The sequence below is a fragment of the Triticum aestivum genome, chromosome 4D (assembly GCF_018294505.1).
Source record: "Triticum aestivum cultivar Chinese Spring chromosome 4D, IWGSC CS RefSeq v2.1, whole genome shotgun sequence".
Taxonomy (NCBI): Eukaryota; Viridiplantae; Streptophyta; class Magnoliopsida; order Poales; family Poaceae; genus Triticum; species Triticum aestivum.
The window spans coordinates 47,889,614-47,905,906 of NC_057805.1; positions in this window are offsets into that span (position 1 = coordinate 47,889,614).

The following is a 16,293-nucleotide window of genomic DNA, read 5'->3' on the forward strand; positions in this document are numbered from 1 at the left end:
TGTTTTTATATTTTCAGATTACAAAAACCTATATCTACCATCCATATTGCACTTGTATCACTATATCTTCACCGAACTAGTGCACCTATACAATTTACCATTGTATTGGGTGTGTTGGGGACACAAGAGACTCTTTGTTATTTGGTTGCAGGGTTGCTTGAGAGAGACCATCTTCATCCTACGCCTCCCACGGATTGATAAACCTTAGGTCATCCACTTGAGGGAAATTTGCTACTGTCGTACAAACCTCTGCACTTGGAGGCCCAACAACGTCTACAAGAAGAAGGTTGTGTAGTAGACATCAAGCTCTTTTCTGGCGCCGTTGCCGGGGAGGTGAGTGCTTGAAGGTATATCTTTAGATCTTGCAATCGAATCTTTTATTTTCTTGTTTTATCACTAGTTTAGTCTATAAAAGAAAACTACAAAAAAAATGGAATTGAGTTTGCCTCATACGCTTCATCTTTTTAATATCTTTCGTGAAAATGATGGAAATGAAAATTGTGCTCAAGTACTAGAAGAGAATTACATAGAATGCTTGGCATAAAATATGTGAATGATGAGCATGAGTGCAATGTTGTTAGTATGAATTCTTTGAATACCCATGATGCTAATGATATGCAAAGCCACAAGCTTGGGGAAGCTATGTTTGATGAAGATGATATTTTTTGTCCCCCAAGCTTTGATGAGCAAATTTACTATGATGAAAGCATGCCTCCTATCTATGATGATTATTGTGATGACACGTATGCTTTAAAGAACAATGATAACCATGAAACTTGTCATCTTGATCTTAATTTTCAATCACATGATAGTTATTTTGTTGAGTTTGCTCCCACTACTATTGTTGAGAAGAAATTTGCTTATGTGGAGAGTAGTAACATTTCTATGCAAGTAGATCATGAAAAGAATGCTTTATGTGCTGGTTACATGGTTGAATTCATTTATGATGCTACTAAAAATTATTATGAGGGAGGAACATATGCTTGTAGGAATTGCAATAATATCAAGTTTCCTCTCTCTATGTGCTTAAAGTTTTGAAGGTATGCTTGTTTTGCCTTCCTATGATAGTTGATTATTGTTCCCATAAGTTGTTTTCTCACAAAATCCCTATGCATAGGAAGTGGGTTAGACTTAAATGTGCTAGTCATATTCTTCATGATGCTCTCTTTGTGTTTCAATTCTTATGTTTTATGTGAGCATCATTGAAATCATCATGCCTAGCTAGGGGCGTTAAACGTTAGCGCTTGTTGGGAGGCAACCCAATTTTATTTGTGTTCCTTGCTTTTTGTTCCAATTTAGTAATAAATAAATCATCTAGCCTCTGGTTAGATGTGGCTTTTATTTGTGCTGGTTATATTGTTGAATTCATTCATGATGCTACTGAAAATTATTATGAGGGAGGAATATATGCTTGTAGGAATTGCAATAATATCAAGTTTCCTCTCTATGTGCTTAAATTTTCAAAGTTATGCTTGTTTTGCCTTCCTATGCTAGTTGATTATTGTTCCCATAAGTTGTTTGCTCACAAAATCCCTATGCATAGGAAGTGGGTTAGACTTAAATGTGCTAGTCATATTCTTCATGATGCTCTCTTTATGTTTCAATTCTTATGTCTTTTATAAGCATCATTGAAATCATCATGCCTAGCTAGGGGCGTTAAACGTTAGCGCTTGTTGGGAGGCAACCCAATTTTATTTTAGTTTCTTGATTTTTGGTTCTGTTTAGTAATAAATAATCCATCTAGCTTCTGTTTAGATGTGGTTTTGTGTTTTAATTAGTGTTTGTGCCAAGTAGAACCTTTAGGAAGACTTGGGTGAAGTCTTTATGATTATGCTGTAAAAAACAGAAACTTTAGCGCTCACGAGATTAGCTAAATTGTTTTACTAGAGAGTGCTATTTAGTTGATTCTTTTTGCAGATGATTACTAGACAATTTACTCAGGTCCACCAATTTATTTTATAATTTTTGGAGTTCCAGAAGTATACATTTGATACAGATTACTACAGACTGTTCTGTTTTTGACAGATTCTGTTTTTCGTGTGTTGTTTGCTTATTTTGATGACTCTATGGCTAGTAAAATAGTTTATAAACCATAGAGAAGTTGGAATACAGTAGGTTTAACACCAACATAAATAAAGAATGAGTTTATTACAGTACCTTGAAGTGGTGTTTTGTTTTCTTTCGCTAACGGAGCTCACGAGATTTTCTGTTAAGTTTTGTGTTGTGAAGTTTTCAAGTTTTGGGTAAAGATTCGATGGACTATGGAATAAGGAGTGGCAAGAGCCTAAGCTTGGGGATGCCCAATGCACCCCAAGGTAATATTCAAGGATAACCAAGAGCCTAAGCTTGGGGATGCCCCGGAAGGCATCCCCTCTTTCGTCTTCATTCATCGGTAACTTTACTTGGAGCTATATTTTTATTCACCACATGATATGTGTTTTGCTTGGAGCGTCATGTCATTTTATTTTGTTTTGCTTGCTGTTTGAATAAAGTATCAAGATCTGAAATTCTTAAATGTTAGAGAGTCTTCACATAGTCGCATAATTATTCAACTACTCATTCATCTTCACTTATATCTTTCGGAGTAGTTTGTCATTTGCTCTAGTGCTTCACTTATATCTTTTAGAGCATGGTGGTAGTTTTATTTTGAAGAAATAGATGAAATCTCGTGCTTCACTTATATTATTTTGAGATTCCTAAACAGCATGGTAATTTGCTTTGGTTATGAATTTAGTCCTAATATGTTGGGCATCTAAGATGGGTATAATAAAAACTATCATATAAAGTGCATTGAATACTATGTGAAGTTTGGTTCCTGATGATTGTTTTGAGATATGAAGATGGTGATATTAGAGTCATGCTAGTTGAGTAGTTGTGAATTTGAGAGATACTTATGTTAAAGTTTGTGATTCCCGTAGCATGCACGTATGGTGAACCGTTATGTGATGAAGTCGGAGCATGGTTTATTTATTGATTGTCTTCCTTATGAGTGGCGGTCGGGGACGAGCGATGGTCTTTTCCTACCAATCTATCCCCCTAGGAGCATGCGCGTAGTACTTTGTTTCGATAACTAATAGATTTTTGCAATAAGTATGTGAGTTCTTTATGACTAATGTTGAGTCCATGGATTATACGCACTCTCATCCTTTCACCATTGCTAGCCTCTCTAATACCGCGCACTTTTCGCCGGTATCATACACCCACCATATACCTTCCTCAAAACAGCCACCATACCTACCTATCATGGCATTTCCATAGCCATTCCGAGATATATTGCCATGCAACTTACCACCGTTCCGTTTATTATGACACGCTCCATCATTGTCACATTGCTTTGCATGATCATGCAGTTGACATTGTATTTGTGGCAAAGCCACCGCTCATAATTCTTTCATACATGTCACTCTTGATTCATTGCACATCCCGGTACACCGCCGGAGGCATTCATATAGAGTCATATTTTGTTCTAAGTATCGAGTTGTAATTCTTGAGTTATAAGTAAATAAAAGTGTGATGATCATCATTATTAGAGCATTGTCCCAGTGAGGAAAGGATGATGGAGACTATGATTCCCCCACAAGTCGGGATGAGACTCCGGACGAAAAAGAAAAAAAAAGAAAAAAAAGAGGCCATAAAAAAAGAGAAAGGCCCAAATAAAAAAAATAAAAAAATGAGAGAAAAAGAGAGAAGGGACAATGTTACTATCCTTTTACCACACTTGTGCTTCAAAGTAGCACCATGATCTTCATGATAGAGAGTTTCCTATGTTGTCACTTTCATATACTAGTGAGAATTTTACATTATAGAGCTTGGCTTGTATATTCCAATAATGGGCTTCCTCAAATTGCCCTAGGTCTTCGTGAGCAAGCGAGTTGGATGCACACCCACTTAGTTTCTTTTTGAGCTTTCATATACTTATAGCTCTAGTGCATCCGTTGCATGGCAATCCCTACTCACTCACATTGATATCTATTGATGGGAATCTCCATAGCCCGTTGATACGCCTAGTTGATGTGAGACTATCTTCTCCTTTTTGTCTTCTCCACAACCACCATTCTATTCCACATATAGTGCTATGTCCATGGCTCACGCTCATGTATTGCGTGAAGATTGAAAAGTTTGAGAACGTCAAAAGTATGAAACAATTGCTTGGCTTGTCATCGGGGTTGTGCATGATTTAAATACTTTGTGTGATGAAGATAGAGCATAGCCAGACTATATGATTTTGTAGGGATAGCTTGCTTTGGCCATGTTATTTTGAGAAGACATGATTGCTTTGTTAGTATGCTTGAAGTATTATTGTTTTCATGTCAATATTGAACTTTTATCTTGAATCTTATGGATCTGAATATTCTTGCCACAATAAAGAAGATTATATTGATAAATATGTTAGGTAGCATTCCACATCAAAAATTCTGTTTTTATCATTTACCTACTAGAGGACGAGCAGGAATTAAGCTTGTAGATGCTGATACGTCTCCAACGTATCTATAATTTTTGATTGTTCCATGCTATTATATTATCTGTTTTGGATGTTTATGGGCTTTATTAAACACTTTTATATTATTTTTGGGACTAACCTATTAACCCAGAGCCCAGTGCCAGTTCCTGTTTTTTTTCCTTGTTTCAGTGTTTCGAAGAAAAGGAATATCAAACGGAGTAGAAACAGAATGAAACCTTCTGGAGAAGTTATTTTTGGAAGGAAAGCAACCCGATAGACTTGGAGTGCACGTCAGGAAAGAAACGAGGGAGGCACGAGGCAGGGGGCGCGCCCACCCCTCCTGGGCACGCCCTCCACCCTCGTGGGCCCCTCGTGGCTCCCCTGACGTATTTCTTCCGCCTATATATATCCATATACCCTAAAACCTTCAGGGAACATAATAGATCGGGAGTTCCGCCGCCGCAAGCCTCTGTAGCCACCAAAAACCAATCGGGATCCTGTTCTGGCACCCTGCCGGAGGGGGGAACCCTCACCGGTGGCCATCTTCATCATCCCGGCGCTCTCCATGACGAGGAGGGAGTAGTTCACCCTCGGGGCTGAGGGTATGTACCAGTAGCTATGTGTTTGATCTCTCTCTCTCTCTCTCTCTTTCTCGTGTTCTTGATTTGGCACGATCTTGATGTATCGCGAGCTTTGCTATTATAGTTGGATCTTATGATGTTTCTCCCCCTCTACTCTCTTGTAATGGATTGAGTTTTCCCTTTGAAGTTATCTTATCGGATTGAGTCTTTAAGGATCTGAGAACACTTGATGTATGTCTTGCCGTGCTTATCTGTGGTGACAATGGGATATCACGTGATCCACTTGATGTATGTTTTGGTGATCAACTTGCGGGTTCCGCCCATGAACCTATGCATAGGGGTTGGCACACGTTTTCGTCTTGACTCTCTGGTAGAAACTTTGGGGCACTCTTTGAAGTACTTTGTGTTGGTTTGAATAGATGAATCTGAGATTGTGTGATGCATATCGTATAATCATACCCACGGATACTTGAGGTGACATTGGAGTATCTAGGTGACATTAGGGTTTTGGTTGATTTGTGTCTTAAGGTGTTATTCTAGTATGAACTCTATGATAGATCGAATGGAAAGAATAGCTTCGTGTTATTTTACTACGGACTCTTGAATAGATCGAGCAGAAAGAATAACTTTGAGGTGGTTTCGTACCCTACCATAATCTCTTCGTTTGTTCTCCGCTATTAGTGACTTTGGAGTGACTCTTTGTTGCATGTTGAGGGATAGTTATATGATCCAATTATGTTATTATTGTTGAGAGAACTTGCACTGGTGAAAGTATGAACCCTAGGCCTTGTTTCCTAGCATTGCAATACCGTTTACGCTCACTTTTATCATTAGTTACCTTGCTGGTTTTATATTTTCAGATTACAAAAACCTATATCTACCGTCCATATTGCACTTGTATCACCATCTCTTCACCGAACTAGTGCACCTATACAATTTACCATTGTATTGGGTGTGTTGGGGACACAAGAGACTCTTTGTTATTTGGTTGCAGGGTTGCTTGAGAAAGACCATCTTCATCCTACGCCTCCCATGGATTGATAAACCTTAGGTCATCCACTTGAGGGAAATTTGCTACTGTCCTACAAACCTCTGCACTTGGAGGCCCAACAACGTCTACAAGAAGAAGGTTGTGTAGTAGACATCAGGGCCCTATTTATTTTGGGCTCTCTCTTGGCATCGATTTCTCTATCTTTTCCCTTTTGTGATTCCTCTCCGTTTCTCTCTGGCCTGCAGCATGTCGGCGACCAGTCAGACAACTCATGGTACCAGTTAGTTTCATAGGTAGTGCATACCGGTGTCCTCCATCTGCCACATGCCATTTGATTTGTTACATTCTGAAGCACGTATCTGTTTGACTGTGGTGGTTCTATGGCCATTCATATTCTTGTGGTTTTGGTGCTTGCCATTAAGCCTTAAGAACGTACGTTTGTGAGAAGTTAGTCTTTCCCAAATATGAATTTTAGCCAACTTTGTTGTTCATCCAAGTATGTGATTTTTCTTGGACATTTTCTCCTCCCCCTACATCTCTTTTATCTCGAGGAAATTTGAGAAATCAACATCTGTAACTCTCCCTTTCTACTTAGTTATTGTGTAACTCTTACCATCTTTCAAGCTTAATTTTGTATTTGTTTAGATTTTATTGGGCATCTCACTAATGGCAACTTCATAAACTTAGAGATTGTGAAACCAAGACCCTTTTTTTCTTCTGATTGTTTAAAAAAAGCATCATCCTTTGGTCCAAAAGTATACCTCTAAATGTTGATGAAGCTTGGTGTGAAGACTGAATAAAACATATTGGCTTGATGCCTGATGGTTCAAGGGATAAAAGATTACTCTACCCCCTCCCCATGTTGAAACTCAGTTACCTCACTTCTGACTGCAATTGCCTACTACTAACCATTGGTAAAGAAGACACCAATATATTTGACAGATAAACTATTTACTCTGACTAATGCACTTTGCTGTTGTTTTTTAATAAGTCCATATGACCTTTTGGTGGAGTTTGCATATCAAACGTGTTTTCATTCTGATTTATACATTATTTTCTAAAGCTTGGGAAACATGAGAAATTTGTCTGTGTTGACTTTGGTTAACCCGTGCCCATGTCTAAAGTTCGCATGAATTTTAGTTTGGGGCTATTGCCTTTTCTATTTGTTGAATAAACTGGAAGGAGAGAAATAACTCCTTCCGAATTTATAGCGTCTAAATTAGATCCTAACTAGTTGGTTGACTAGATACTGAACACACATCTTTATAATTGTTTTTTGTTTTGACATCGATTGATGGACATCTTCATAGCCCGCTGATTAGCCACGTCGATGCGAGACTTTCTTCTTTTTGACTCCCTTATTGATCTCTATCACCACATTTTATTCCACCTATAGTGCTATATCCATGGCTCATGCTCATGTATTGCGTGTGGTTGAAAATGCTGAAGCGCGTTAGAAGTACGATCCAATTGCCTGGTTTGACACCGGGGTGCTCATGATTTATATTTATGCGGTGAAGGCGGAGTCATGCCATGCTAACATGATAAAAATGAGTGAGGATAACATTCCTTAAGGATAGTATATTTTGAAAAAGTAATGATTATGTTTCTTATATTCATAGATATTATTATGTTGATATTGTTACTTCATCGTTTCTCAATGATTATACCGTAAAGAGATTACATGATACACATGTTAGGTAGTATTTCACATACAAAATTCTATTTTTATCATTTACCTACTCGAGGACGAGCATGAATTAAGCTTGAGGATGCTGATACGTTTCCAATGTATCTATAATTTATGATTGTTTAATGCTATTATATTATCAATCTTGGATATTTTATATGCATTTTTATGTTATTTTATATCATTTTTGGGAACTAACCTATTAACCCAATGTCTAGTGCCAATTGTTGTTTTTTTTTCTTGTTTTTGGTTTTCAGAAAATTAGTACCAAACGGAGTCCAAATGCTACGATTGATGAATTTTTTCTGGATATAAGAGACCCTAGAAGCTTCTGGAGGAGACCAGGCGTGAAGCAAGGAGACGGCAAGGCAACAGGGCGCGTCTTGTTACATTGTGGGCCCCACATGGCTCCGTCTGACCTAATTCCACTTCTATAAATTCTCAAATATTGGGAAACCCCTAGAGAGCCACCTGAAACACTTTTTCCGCCGTTGCAAGCTTCTGTTCTTCTGCGATCCCATCTGGAGGCCTTTTCCAGTACTTTGTCGGAGGGAGAGTCGATCACAGAGGGCTTCTGCATCATACTTGCTGCCTTCCGATGATGTGTGAGTAGTTCACGACAAACCTACGAGTCCATAGCTAGTAGCTAGATGGTTTGTTCTCTCTCTTTGATCTTCAATACAATGTTCTGCTCGATCTTCTTGGAATTCTATCCAATGTAATCTTCTTTTGTGGTGTACTTGTGTGTTTGTTGGAATCCGATGAATTGTGGCTTGTGATCAGATTATTCTGGACTCTTTTCTGAACTTTATTATGCATGATTGTTATAGCTTTGTATTTCTCTCCGATCTATCCATTTGGTTTTGGCTAACAAGATTGATTTATCTTCAGTGGGAGAGGTGCTTTGTAATGGGTTCAATCTTGCGGTGTCCTCACCCACTGACAGTAGATGTAGCGAGGCACGTATTTTGTTGTTTCCATTAAGGGTAAAATGACGGGGTTTATTCATATTGATTGGTTTTACTTTGTCTACATCATGTCATCTTACTTAAAGCGTTACACTAGTAGAAAAAGGGCCTTTTGTCCCGGTTCTAGAGGTCCTTTAGTCCCGGTTCTGGAACCGGGACTAAAGGGTCGTTACTAAAGGTCCCCCCTTTAGTCCCGGTTCTTATACGAACCGGGACTAAAGGCCCTCCACGTGGCTGCTGCCTGGAGGTCCACCTTTAGTCTCGGTTGGTAACACCAACCGGTACTAAAGGATTTTTTTTTTGATTTTTTTTTGAATTTTTTTCCCGATTTTCAAATTTCTGAATTATTTTAACCTCTAATCTCTAATCACCCCTTATCACGGTCACCCATCCTTCCACTCCCCCAGCCTGAGCATGCTTAAGTTCCGGGTTCTATTCTCCCTTGTTTCCAAGTCTGCACTTGTTGTTTTCCTGACAATAGTAAGATGTCAATCCTATTAACCCTCAGGAGTTTAGCTTGAGCATGAAGTCACACATTTCACTGTTTGAGTTTGAAACTATTGTTCTAAAAAACAATAATTATTTAGTAACACTAGTATTTCTTGAATAAGTAGTTTGACCATAGTTTGACCAGATTTGACCAAAATTCAAAAAAACTGAAATAATTATTTAGTAACACTAATATTCTTGAATAATTATTTAGTAACACTAATACTTCTTGAGTAAGTAGTTTGACCATAGTTTGACCAGATTTAACGAAAATTTAAAAAAAACTGAAATTTGAGCATAACTTTTTTTCCTTTTGGAATTTGAGGATTCTACAAATTTGCAAACAGGCCGTAGGCCGTCAAAACCGGATGTGGATTTTCGTGCTGAACATTTTGATATATTATACGTTTTTTTCTGACATCGTATGCAAAAGTTATAGCCGTTTTACATTTTCCCTACACTTTTTGCAAAACATGTCCAAATTTAAGTTTTTAAATTTTCCTAACTAGTAGATGTAGTAACATAACTACATCTCGAAGGATTTTAACTTTTGAAGTTTTTATCATTTTCTTTTGCTTTTTACAAAACTGAAAAGGCGATACAGGGGTGGCACGAACTGGTACTAAAGGTCTAACTTTTAGTACCGGTTGGTGCCACGAACCGGTACTAATGCCTCAACCCCATTAGTACCGGTTCGTGCCACGAACCGGTACTAATGGGCATCACACCCTTTAGTCCCGGTTCGTGGCACCAACCGGGACTAAAGGTCCCATTTGAACCGGGAGTAATGCCTGTACGGTGCCTTAGCCGCTCGAACCGGTTCTAATGCTCACATTAGTCCCGGTTCGTAATGCAACCGGTACTAATGCTATTTTCTGGCTGAACCAAAGTCCTGTTTTCTACTAGTGTTACACCGTTTGTTTTGAACTTAATACCATAAATGCATGCTGGATAGCGGTCGATTGGTGGAGTGATAGTAGTAAATGCAGACAGGAGTCGGTCTTCTTGCCACTGACGTGATGTCTATATACATGATCATTTCCATGAATACGTCATAACTATGCGTTTTCCTATCAATTGCCCAATAGTAATTTGTTCACACACCGTATGCTATGTGTTCGAAAGAGAAGTCTCTAGTGAAAACTATGGCATCCGGATCTACTTTTACTATATTATTAAAAACAAAAATACTTCACTGCAATTTATTTACTTTTGTTTTACTTTTCTTTTTTATCTATCTATCACTATCAGAATTAATCCTTGCAAGTAACGAGTTGAAGGGGATTGATAACCCTCTCGCCCGCGTTGGGTGCAAGTACTTGTTTTTGTGTGTGTAGGTGTTGCTAAAGAAGGTTTTCTTGGTTCTCCTATTGGTTCCCACTAAGGGAAATACTTATATCTACTGTACTGCTTCACCCCTCCTCTTCGAGGAAAATCTCAACGCAATTTACAAGTAGCAGGAGTGGAGTTACGATGTCGGAATGCGGATTATCACACTGCACCCAACGCGCACACAGGCGCATCGAGTGCGCATCGGAGATCTTCTCCGGTGAGATCTTTTTTCTGTTATGATTTTTACGGTATATACGCGCGTGCATTACAAGAAAGAGCGCTCATACCATTGATCTTTTTCTGTTATGATTTTTTCTTCTCTTCATGCTGGATCTTGTAGGGGCTCTGGTACGAACGTATGGAGTCATACCGTTGCTCATCTTGTGGTCCGCAATCCCAGATAATTTCACAAAAAAAAATTGCCTTCTCTCTTTCGACCTAAAATAGTTTCATGGGCAGATGGCAATCAATTAGCACAAGTTGGCGCACATGTGCTTGCTTAGATGGATTCTAGAAAGTGCTTTAAGTTCTTCAAAACAAATCATGCGTGCACTTTCAGCCGGGGTCCATGCATGCATGCATCACACATTAGATACGTGCCAGCTACATGGGTAAAAGAAAGTGGGTATAGGCCAGCTTAATTGATCTCTGATTATCCTCTAGGAGATCTTTTGATATCCATCTACATAGCTTTCTTACCCTTTCTTTAAACTGGCCGCCTTTGATGAATCTTTTGAGAGTAAGCATGTGTAAAGCACTATTAGATACGTGCACAACGACGTGCAAGTTCTCTTCCACAATCTTCCATTCTGTTAGAACATATATGCTACTTAAAGCACTTAATTTCATTCGTTATAAAGCGGCCAGCCAAATCTTGCGTTCATGCATGGGTGGTCCTTCTGAAACTGGTACTTGTGATTTGGGGGATCTCGACATTATTATATGTAGGATTTTATCCGAGATCATTTGACCTTACGCAGGAAGTTATGCATTTGGCTCAGATGATTCTGCCTCTCCTCACGGTCAAAAATATTTCGTCTTGGCGTGTCTCCCAGTCAAAAGTTAAGCCTTTATTGCCGATACATTTAACATTTCTAATAGTAGGATGAAACGTATCCAGTGCAAAAGAATATCCATTGCATTCACGTAATTTCTGTATGTCTCTCTGCTTTATTTTTCTCACAACAAGATATTCTTTTTCTTGGTAATAAATTTGGAGCACTAATAAGTTATTCACTTGTCTTAACTTCATTTTTCCTAATGTCAGTATGAGACTAGTGTTTCTTGTTTTGAATAGGATTTTTTTAATAGAGATTCCGGCCTCTCGATCAAGATTCTTGTGTACGTACGAGAGAGAAAGAGAGAGCACTTTACTCTTTGATGAAGCACGCCAAGGGAGTACGATGCGGCTCGTCAGGCCATCTTTATTTGTGAAAAAAGCAGGCAGCGCATGCATGGATAGGAATATGATACCTGCAGGCGCGCCTTTGTCCTTTACGGCGCTTGCTCGTAGTCGATCGCCTACGCATGCAACAATGCAGACAGAGACTGATCGTGATCGGGTCGGTTACATATTATCATGTGGATACAATTTTTTTAGATGGTTGATGCATATATTTGCGTGTTGTTCTACACCGTAAGTTGCTTCAATCATGCGGCTCTTGTGCTCCTAATAATAAACTTACTATGCATCTCTCCGTCATTTTATTTTTTGCGCGTGACATTTCTCTATTTCTTTATAGAAAACTTTCAATCTATTCATCTTCAATCATGGCAGTACAATGAACATCAAAAAAAAAAATTACATCCAAATCCGTAGACCACCTAGCGACGACTACAAGCACTGAAGCGAGTCGAAGGCGCGCCGCCGTCATCACCCCTTTCTCGTGGAGTCGGGCACAACTTGTTGTAGTAGACAATCGGGAAGTCGTCGTGCTAAGGCCCCATAGGACCAGCGCACCAGAACAGCAACCGCAGCCGATGAAGAATAACGTAGATCAAAAGGATCCAACCCGAAGACACACAAACATAGATGAACAACAACCAGATCCTAGCAAACCACCGAGGGTAGATCCGCCGGAGACACACCCCCACACGCCCACCAACGATGCTAGACGCACCACCGGAACAGGGGCTAGGCGGGAAGATATTATTCCATCTTTAGGGAGCCGCCGCCGTCTCGGCTTCCTGAGCAGGACACAAACCCTAACAAATCTCAAAGGAACAAGTAACAACGGAGCCCTCCCGCCGGCCCTTGTCAGGATCCACCACGCCCCCATGGCCCTAGAGCCACTAGAGACAAGGCGGACCTGCGGCGGCGTCTCTATCTTGGTGACATCTCTCTACCTTATACTACCTTTTTTTTTGCGGGTAATCATATACTACTAATACACTGTGTAAAATGCACTCCCAATTCTACATTTGATTAAGTTTTTTTTACTTGATATCGAAATGATTGCAAATGGTGCGGGACCTCAAGAAACAATTGCGGCAGGCTATTGTCAAGGTGGATAAAGAAGGCGCACACAACCATACATTATTGATTTATATAAAAGAATGCTATCTAAAGCCAAGTATTGTTGATCGGTTCAGAAAACGGCAAATAAAAAACAAGGGGTGTGTGTTCCAAGACAACGCCTTCTTGATGGAATGGCCAATTGCCCACTTATGTTGACTTGTCTTACGAAACCAGGGCCTAACATTCCTGAGACTAGCCACAATGTTATTACTCTATGTTACTACCTTTATAGCGAGGAGTAACATATGTGTGGTAACATGCAACACTTTATTTATTAGGCTATAGACTTATCTTGCCTTGATATGTGTGATATTACTTATACTAGTAGTAACTAGCTATGTTATCACATACCTATCTTTCTTCATTTATTGCTTGCCACATCATCTATTTTATCTAGATATGTGTGATGTTACTACCTATATTACTTTCATTGTGGGTAGTCTGATGCAGATCTACATATGAACACTTGCAACTACGTAACGAAGTGGAATATCGACTTTTGAACCATTTTCTATAAGAGAATGGTTTCCATTACTTTGACAAATGGATTCTTATATCAAACAATAGCTATTGCATTAAAGAAAAAAAGAAACTAATAAAAGTCGAAGACGCATAATAATAGTGAATGGAGAGAAAAATTCTTCTGATTTTCTTGTTCCTGGAAATATTCTATCTATCTACTAGATGCCGTTGAGAATTGACAATTTTCATGTCTTTCAATTCTCGTGCTCGTAATTGGACATGTGGATGCCGATACTGGCTAATCAACCCAAATGGCTAGATCGTGGGTTTTCATCCAGAGAGTACAACGGCAATGCCTGACGCCATAGTCTCCGTCCACCACTCTACTGGCTTGCTCTCATAGAGATAGCGCGCCAAAGGCCAGAGGACGTCGGAAAGAAAAATGTCGTCGTGTCATTCCGATCATTGTTGCAATGCCATCTTGCGAAAGGTTGTCGTGTGTGCCATGACAAGAACCATAGGCTACCACCGCTAGATGTGCCACCTAGATACCAATGTCCACAAGGGGGCGCTCCAGCCCGCGATCAAGCCAGAACCAACTCAAGGTTCATAGGCATCGGTGGTGAAGACGAGAGTCACGCCACAAAACTCCCTATGGGACCGAGCCGGACTACAGCACGGCGAATCCACTCTATTCGGTAAGCCTCACCACCATTTTTCCATGCTTGGTGCCACATCTAATCCGCACCTGGGGTTGTTGGATCTACGCACCATGTCCACCATGTCACCACATCTAATCCACATACAGGGCTGCCAACCCTCGGCGAATAGCCAAGGCAACACATTGTCTTACTCCATCTGAGGGGGCGGAGGGAAATGCCACTACCACCATGCACCGACTTTCCACCGACGACCAACCGTGGTTCGATGTTGATCATAGTTTTAAATAACAGGCTATGCCACCTAGCGGCATCTCACCTGGGAGCTATGAAAAGCTATAGCGAGCTAACACTCATTTAGCGTTCTTGCTTAAATCGTGAAAAGGATGAAAAAAAAAGTATACAATCAAACATCATATGATATATCACATATACTTGACATAGACATGTTGAGAGAGAGACTATGTGAGGGCATATCCAACGTTGACCCGTAAATTGGCTCTCGCATCCGTCCATGGACATGGGGGACTAGTCCGCATGCACTGATGTGGGAGCCGGCCATACAAAGTTGGCATGTATATGTCCGCCAGTAAATGGCAATTTGAAATTCAAATAAAATCCGATCCATAACGCTCGCCGGACCACACCAGCACCGGATCACATACCTGTTCACAACCAAAAAGAGCCAAGTACGCCTAGTTTTTACATGCCCGATCACAAAAGAATCTCAGTCCATCAGTCCTTGCAAAAAAAATATATATAGATTTTCTACCCTGCCGGACCAGCAATCCGTACTTCCACGCTCAAAGGTGCCATCGCCGCCACGTACGCAGCCTACGCCTCATTCTCCACCGCCTCCATCTCATCCGTGTGCGCCACCTCCAACTCATCTTTCGGTCGTTGCAACATCTTGTAGAGGACATCTTGCACGATCATTCTTTTCTCGGCATCCAAATTTAAGGTCAACATCTTGGTATCCTTTGCATGGGCTGCGATCTTTACCTTCTTCTCTTCGAGTATGACCCTCTTCTCTTGGAGCATGGCCTTCTTCTCTTCGAGCTTGAGCTTCTTCTTGACCGCCCCATGAACAATTTGAACCTCTCCGCCCTTTTACCCTCATTGATGTCAGAGCGCTTGACGTATGCCTCCTCCTTCTACCAGATGTCCTCAAACCTCTCTGTCATCTTGGCCGCTGCACCTTCTCGCTTCTTCCTCTCCTCTTCCCACTTCTTTCCTCGGAACCATCTTCTAACCTTCTTGGGCAGTTCTTTTGTTGGGTCGGTTGGGTCACTGATTTATTCCTCGGTGGCTTTGGCGGCGGTCTTGACTATGTATAGGTTCCACTTTTGTTTCCCATCCAACTTCAACCAACAATGCATGATAGTGAAGTTTTTCTTCTCCAACTTCTTGAATACCGTACACAGACGAGAAGGCTACAAAATAAAACATTGTCAAAAACTATGCATAGATATCCGGCTAAAAAAAACGTGCATATCCGACAAGTGATCGACAAAACTATGCATATCGGGCAACTGGCCAACAAAGCTATGCATACCCAGCAAGTGACCAACAAAATTATGCATATCCAGCAAGTGATCAACAAAATTATGCAATCCCAGCAATCCCAGTATAATACTATGCATGCCGGTATGGGTGTAGCCCTGCTGCATGCCGGTCTGGGTGTAGCCACTACAAAAAAAAGACACATCCGTGACATTTTGGGCCGAACGAATTTTTTTCTGTCATACATATGGCACTTCTATGACGATAACTGTGACAAAACCCGGTATCATCATAGATGTGGTGGGCTCCTACTTCTATGACAAAAAATCATGACAGAAAATGGGCTTTTCGTCCTGCGCGGGCCGGAGACGCAGCTGCATGACATTCTTTGGGCCGTCCATAACGGAAAAAACCGTGGTAGAAGCGAGGGGGAGGAAAATTTCGGGGAGTTCCCGGTTACGGTGGGAGGTCGGGGGCCGAGCGATGCGCGTTTCTCTCGTACACGTACGCGCGTGTGTGCGAGGCGTTGGCTCTAACTGAACCCGAGCGAGGCGTTGGGCTCTAACTGAACCCGAGCGATTGCACTGCAGGCTACGCGTTACTGAACCCGAGCGATCGATCGATGGCTGTTAACTGAACCCGATCGAGCGATTCCTTCG